The following is an 8,080-nucleotide window of genomic DNA, read 5'->3' as shown; positions in this document are numbered from 1 at the left end:
ATGGACTGGGAGTTTGGAGATTGGGATTAGTAGATGAAAACTATTATATATATGTAATGGATAAACAACAAGATCCTACTGTATAGCACAGGGAACTGTATTAAATATCCTGTGATAAACCATAATGGAAAAGAATATGAAAGAGAATGTGTATATATATATATATATATATATATATATATATATGTAAACTGAATCACTTTGCTGTACAGCAGAAATTAACACAGCATTGTAAATCAACTATACTTCAATAATATAAATTTAAAAATAAGTTATTCCATACTAGATAAGGAAAAATTCAAAATGCTGCACATCCTTTTTCTGAAGCTAGCCCAATCCTGCTATCAAAACCTGAGGGAGATGACACACACATACACACAAAAAACCATGCATTCTTGTATCTTAGCCACAAAAGTTCTAAGAAAAATACTAATTCCTCAACTATTACCACTACCATTATTACATTATTTATTGTGCAATTGTTATACATTAGGCACTGGGCTAAGAAGCATCATCTCAGGTAATCCTTGCAGCTTTAAAAGTCCCACTTTATCAATGACAGAACTAAGGCTTAGAAAAGTTAAATAAATTATTCAGGGTTACAAAGCTAACAAGTGGCAGGGTGAGATGTTCCCACAGACTTGTCAGACTCTATTAAATAATAATATCTTAAAATAATCATCCTTGACTCCCAAATAGTGTGTACCCCAGGAATATATAGGAGGTTTCATATTAGGAAACACAAATACACCTAAAGAACAAACAAAAGCTACCAGTATCTCAGAAGCCAAACCCATCCATTTATTTTAATTGTTTGAATATTTATTCATCTTTCTATTGTATTTTGTTTTCTTTTTATTACATTTACTTTTTTAGACATCTTTATTAGAGTATAATTGCTCTACGATGGTGTGTTAGTTTCTGCTTTATAACAAAGTGAATCAGCCTTACATATACATATATCCCCATATCTCCTCCCTCTTGCATCTCCCTCCCACCCTCCCTATCCTACCCCTCTAGGTGGTCACAAAGCACCAAGCTGATCTCCCTGTGCTATGTGGCTGCTTCCCACTAGCTATGGATTTTACATTTGGTAGTGTATATATGTCCAGGTCACTCTCTCACTTCATCCCAGCTTACCCTTCCCCTTCCCCGTGTCCTCAAATCCATTCTCTACATCTGTGTCTTTATTCCTGTCCTGCCCCTAAGTTCTTCAGAACCATTTTTTTTTTTTTAGATTCCATATATATATATATATGTTAGCCTATGGTATTTGTTTGTTTCTGACTTACTTCACTCTGTGTGACAGATTCTAGGTCCATCCACCTCACTACAAATACTTCAATTTTGTTTCTTTTTATGGCTGAGTAATTAAACAAAAAACAAAAATCAATATACAAACAAGCAAAATCAGTATTCAGGACCCAGTAAACTAAGAAAAATATTGCTCTCTTAACAAAAAATGATAAAAATTCCAGTTATAGTTAAATAATAAATGGAGAAAAATTTTTAACAATTCCTATTAGAGACAGAAACATGACTACAATACCTACCATTTGTTAATTGTTCAATATTTTTGTAACTTCTAGTCAATGTATTAATCCATTAAATGGAGATAATATTTATCAGGTAGAATGAGACAAAAAAACTCTGTCATTTGAAAATAATGTGATAATATACCTAGTAATTCCATGGAAATCACTGACATATTGAGAACTAATGGCATTTTACAAAATGACAGAATAGCTGATAAGTACAGAAAAATCAATAGCTTTCCTATAAGTTATCAATAAGAATCCAGAACCTATTAAACCTATTAATAAAGAAAAGAATATGATTCCACAGCAGTCCAAAACACATTAAATTCTTTGAACCAGCATGAGTAGAAATATATGTAAACTTATGATTAAACCACAGAAACTTACAGAGGAAGGTAAAAGAAGCACTCAATAAATTTTGTATAAAATATATAAATACATATGCATATATTAATATTCCTGTGTCCCTTTGTTCCTGGAAGGTGTATAATGACTGGAAGAGATAGCAATTCCTTCAAATTAGTTTATATGGTTAGTACAAATTCCAATGAAATGCTCTAAAACTTGTATAATTATTCTAAGATTAATCTAGAAGAATAAATAGATGAGAATAGTAAGACATACTTGAAAATATGCATTAGTCAAGGCGTACTTACTTCATAATTATATTAAAACATAAAGCTACAATAATTAAAAAAGGAAGTTACTTGGGGATATACTTATGGAATTATTAAAGAAAAAACATTTATGATTCTAAAGTAAATGTTTTTCAGTGTGTTTGTGTTTCAACCAACAATATGATAATGAAAGCATTTCAAAGACATGGAAAGTGATCAATGGTTCAATAAATCATCATGTGAAAATCAACTACTTTTTTTAAAAAGTAAGTTAAATATTTGTATTACAGTCATGCATAAAATAATTTTTCCATTAAACTCAGGACAATTATGCAATTATGTTACTTAATCCCAGAATGGAGAAGGAATTGCTAAGGTATAAAAGTAATGGGAAAAGTACAGATAGATATCAATATATAAGATTTTTATACTTCATGTAACCCTAAGGAAAAGCTAAAAATAAAAAAAAATTGGAGGGCTTCCCTGGTGGCGCAGTGGTTGAGAGTCCGCCTGCCGATGCAGGGGACACGGGTTCATGCCCAGTCCGGGAAGATCCCACATGCCGCAGAGCAGCTGGGCCCATGAGCCATGGCCGCCGAGCCTGCGCGTCCGGAGCCTGTGCTCCGCAGTGGGAGAGGCCACAGCAGTGAGAGGCCCGCGTACCGCAAGAAGAAAAAAAAAAAAATTGGAAATGTATTTACAACAAATTAAAAAGACAAAGAGGAGATCGAATCTCTGTCCATGATGGGGGAAAGGGGTGGCGCGCGTGCCATTTCTAGTCGTTTTCAAAGTGCCTCGCACTGATTCTCACAGGCCCAGCCACCGGCCCCAGCTCTGCCCCGCAGCATAATAAAATGGCTAATCAGGTGAATGGTAATGCGGTACAGTTAAAAGAAAAGGAAGAACCAATGGATACTTCCAGTGTAACTCACACAGAACACTACAAGACACTGATGAATGCAGGCCTCCCACAGAAGGTGGCAGAAAGACTTGATGAAATATTTCAGACAGGATTGGTAGCTTATGTCGATCTTCATGAAAGTGCCATTGATGCTCTCAGGAAATTTAATGAAGAAGGAGCTCTGTCTGTACTACAGCAGTTCAAGGAAAGTGACTTATCACATGTTCAGAACAAAAGTTCATTTTTATGTGGAGTTATGAAGACCTACAGGCAAAGGGAGAAACAGGGGAGCAAGGTGAAAGAGTCTACAAAGGGACCCAATGAAGCAAAGATCCAGGCCTTGCTTGAGAGGACTGGTTATACCCTGGATGTAACCACAGGACAGAGGAAGTACCGTGGTCCTCCACCAGACAGTGTGTACTCTGGCATGCAACCTGGAATTGGAACAGAAGTCTTTGTAGGTAAAATACCAAGAGATTTATATGAGGATGAGTTGGTGCCCCTTTTTGAAAAGGCTGGTCCCATTTGGGATCTACATCTTACGATGATGAATCCACTGTCTGGTCAGAACAGAGGGTATGCATTTATCACCTTCTGTGGAAAGGAAGCTGCACAGGAAGCTGTTAAACTGTGTGACAGCTATGAAATTCGCCCTGGTAAACACCTTGGGGCGTGCATTTCTGTGGCAAACAACAGGCTTTTTGTTGGATCAATTCTGAAGAATAGGACTAAAGAAAACATTCTGGAAGAATTCAGTAAAGTTACAGAGGGTTTGGTGGACGTTATTCTCTATCATCAACCCGATGACAAAAAGAATCGGGGGTTCTGCTTCCTTGAGTATGAGGATCACAAGCCAGCAGCACAAGCCAGACGCCGGCTGATGAGTGGAAAAGTAAAAGTATGGGGAAATGTAGTTACAGTTTAATGGGCTGACCCTGTGGAAGAACCAGATCCAGAAGTCATGGCTAAGGTGAAAGTTTTATTTTTGAGAAACTTGGCTACTACAGTGACAGAAGAAATATTGGAAAAGTCGTTTTCTGAATTCGGAAAACTTGAAAGAGTGAAGAAGTTGAAAGATTATGCATTTGTTCATTTCGAAGACAGAGGAGCAGCTGTTAAGGCCATGGATGAAATGAATGGCAAAGAAATAGAAGGGGAAGAAATTGAGTCTTAGCCAAGCCACCGGACAAGAAAAGGAAAGAGCGCCAAGCTGCTAGACAAGCCTCCAGAAGCACTGCGTTATGAAGCTTATTACTATCACCCTCCTCCTTGTATGCCACCTCCAATTAGAGGTCGGGGTCATGGTGGGGGGACAGGTGGATATGGCTACCCTCCAGATTACTATGGCTATGAAGATTACTATGATGATTACTATGGTTATGATTATCACGACTATCGTGGAGGCTATGAAGATCCCTACGACGGCTATGATGATGGCTGTGTAGTAAGAGGAAGAGGAGGAGGAAGGGGAGGACGAGGTGCTCCACCACGACCAAGGGGGCGGAGAGCACCACCTCCAAGAGGTAGAGCTGGCTATTCACAAAGGGGACCACCTTTGGGACCACCAAGAGGCTCTAGGGGTGGCAGAGGTGGTCCTGCACAACAGCAGAGATGCCGTGGTTCCCGTGGATCTCGGGGCAACCGTGGGGGCAATGTAGAAGGCAAGAGAAAGGCAGATGGGTACAACCAACCTGATTCCAAGTGTCGTCAGACCAACAACCAACAGAACTGGGGTTCCCAACCCATCGCTCAACAGCCGCTTCAGCAAAGTGGTGACTATTCTGGTAGCTATGGTTACAATAATGACAACCAGGAATTTTATCAGGATAGTTATGGGCAACAGTGGAAATAGACAAGTGAGGGCTTGAAAATGATACTGGCAAGATATGATTGGCTCTAGATCTACATCCTTCAAAAAAAAATTGGCTTATCTGTTTCATCTTTAAGTAGCAATTTGCTGCCATTTGTATTGGGCTGAAGAAATCACTATTGTGTATGTATGCAAGTCTTTTTATTTTTTCCTCTTTTCATAAATGCTCTTGGATATTATTGGGCTTGCAGAGTTCCCTTATTCTGGGAGTTACAATGCTTTTATCCTTTCAGGCTTCATTTTAGCTTGAAAACAAGCTGAGCACACTGTTAAATCATGATTTTGCAGAACCTTTGGTTTTGGACAGCTTCATTTTTTGGATTTGGGATAGATTACCTAGCAGTATGGAGTATGCTGTAAATAAAAATACAAGCTAGTGCTTTGTCTTAGTAGTTTTAAGAAATTAAAGCAAACAAATTTAAGTTTTCTTGTATTGAAAAAAAAAGACAAAGAATTATTACCATTTATGCTTAAAGACTTAAAAACCAATGAGTAAGACATTCACCATTCCATTTAAATATACAAAAAATTTTAACAAAAATTTACATAGGCAAGGCCATAACTCTTCAATACGCAAACATTGAATGAAGATACTTTCACCCTAACAATAAAGAGAAAATTTAAGAGGACTTCCCTGGTGGTCCAGGGCTAAAGAATCTGCCTTACAATGCAGTGGATGGATGTGGGTTGGATCCCCGGTCAGGGAACTAAGATCCCACATGCCACGGGGCAACTAAGCCCATGCGCCACAACTACTGAGCTTGCGCACCTTAACTAGAGAGCCTGAGTGCCACAAATACAGGGCTCACATGCCCTGGAGCCTGCGTGCCACAACTAGAGAAGAGAAAACCCGCATGCCACAACTAGAGCGAAGCCTGCGTGCTGCAATGAAAGATAGCATATGCCTCAATGAAGATCCCATATGCTTCAACTAAGACCCAAAGCAACCAAAAATAAATAAATAAAATAAATAAATAATAAATAAAATCTTTAAAACAAAAAAGAACAGTGCAATATTGGGGTTTGTTTTTTGTCCTAACAATTAATAAAACTATTCAATTAAATTTGGCCAGATTTGGTTCTGATGAATTGTGTCATTCTCTATAGGTGAAAGTGTAAATATCAGAAATATCTTGAAAGCAATTTGTCAAACTATTGTCAAGAGTCAAGAATATATATGCATTTTCATTTATTAATTTCATTTCTATAAATCTACCTTCTAGAGATAAGCAGTATGTTTACAAACTTTGTACATAGAATGTTTATTATGGTGTCAATCTTATAAGAGCAAAATATTGTTAGCAATTTACACATAGAAAAGTATGATTAGTTTCATGTAACAAAGAAAGACAGATCTTTTTAAGGAATATTTTTCTGATACAAAAAAATTATCCTAATATAGTTTTAAATAAAGAGCCATCATGATCTTGATTTTTCATATGTATATAATGCAAAATTGAGATCATGATACTGTTTTATTTATATATGCTTTGAAACGTTAGATAGAGGCATGTTAACCTATTAACAGAAGTTACCTCTGGTTGATGAGAGAAGAAAAATTTATTCTTTATCTTTTCTCTATTTTCTAAATTTAATGTAGTGTCTTTTCCATTAGCTTTATAAGTTAAACACAGATGCGGACACAGACAGACAGATACAGATTTCTAAATGAAAGCACTGAAAAAATTGTTTTACTATTAATATTGCCCATTGAGATAATGAATCAAAAATTTAGAAATTTTACTTTGACACACACTTCAATTAAACAAATGAAGCATTTATCTTCTGTCTTTTGATGCCAAACATAGAATTAAATAGGATAGTTAGTAAAGGGATTCACATACTAAACCTTATACTATCTATTTATGAGTTCTAGTAAAGTTTACTCTGCTTATAGTTCCTTGCAATTGATTCAGACTTTATGACTATAGGAAGACTTTAAAAGTGTAGGAAAATTCAAGTTTTCATAAAGAAACCTTGGATCTCACCTTACCTTACCTAAGAAGAACCTTGAAGTCCTTGGGTCAAACTGCAGAGTTGGGAATTATTCCACTAGTGGATGTCAGTCCAGAAAACTCTTCCTAGAGGAAGTCATGGAGGGAAAAATATAGGAGAAAGGGGACAGTGTAGAGTGAAACCTTGACAAACTTTGAATATAACACCAGAAAGGGAAAAATAATAAAAACAAATAGAAAAGAATTTCTTGATAGATGGGATTATTTGTTTAAAAGATTATTTTATAAGAAGCAAAAAATCATTTTGAGCTTTGACCACTGTGCCTAGTTCTTGTTTAGTTAGCACTCAATTAACTCAGCTGAGTTCTCAGAAGCTGGATTTACTATTTATTGATATTGCTTTAAAAAAAGAAAAACAAAGTCTTTGAAGTTACAAGGAATGAAGAAAAAATTCAAATGAAAACAAAATTACACCCTGAGTATTAGAAAATATGGCACATGTTTCCCTCAACTAGTGTAGTAGAATTTTTTTCACTGTATTTTAATCTTCCAATGGGTGTTGGACTCAAAATTATAGTATGCATAGAGGGAAAAAAGTAGAAAATCAGAACTTAGAGAGGAAACAAATTTTAGGTTTGTGTTTGCTAGTTTTTTTCTCATAATCAAGTAAGTTATTAATGTTTAAAGAAGAGAGTTCTCTGACTGGCATTCAGAAGTCACAGAGAAATTCTACTGAAGGAAAAATAATGTTGGAAATTTTTTATTTGTCACTCCATCAAAGTGTTTCAAAGGTTAGGGGACTGTGTACTTTGCTTTTCTCCAAGTTAGCAGGATAATAAAGATTATTTTGTTTTTGCAGGTGTTTAAAGACATGATGCCAAAGACAAATTTTTCAACTAGAACCCTCAAGAAATGTCACTTCTCTGTCTTGCCAAGAGAGATCCAGCATTTCCTCTACATAAACATCTGCTGGGAATATTTTAAAGGCAAGTATTTTAAATAATGACGTTTGTAGCTTCTTGTCTTTAATAAGTTTGAAAAAGAAGGGAAATTAATTTGTGATACATTCCCTCCCAAAGCAACTTTTCTTTTTTTTTTTTTTTTGCGGTATACGGGTCTCTCACTGCTGTGGCCTCTCCCGCTGCGGAGCACAGGCTCCGGATGCACAGGTTCAGCGGCCATGGCTCACGGGCCTAGCT

General features: G+C 36.4%; 1 pseudogene; it reads left to right on the top strand.

Moving 5' to 3' along the window:
• The first annotated feature begins 2,984 nt into the window (after window positions 1–2,984).
• Window positions 2,985–5,105, top strand: LOC132419755 (heterogeneous nuclear ribonucleoprotein R pseudogene; annotated as a pseudogene).
• Window positions 5,106–8,080: the final 2,975 nt, after the last annotated feature.

This window comes from Delphinus delphis, chromosome 2 (genome assembly GCF_949987515.2).
Source record: "Delphinus delphis chromosome 2, mDelDel1.2, whole genome shotgun sequence".
Classification (NCBI taxonomy): Eukaryota; Metazoa; Chordata; class Mammalia; order Artiodactyla; family Delphinidae; genus Delphinus; species Delphinus delphis.
Note: the sequence above shows the minus strand (reverse complement) of the source record. Positions and strands in the feature narration are given on the sequence as shown.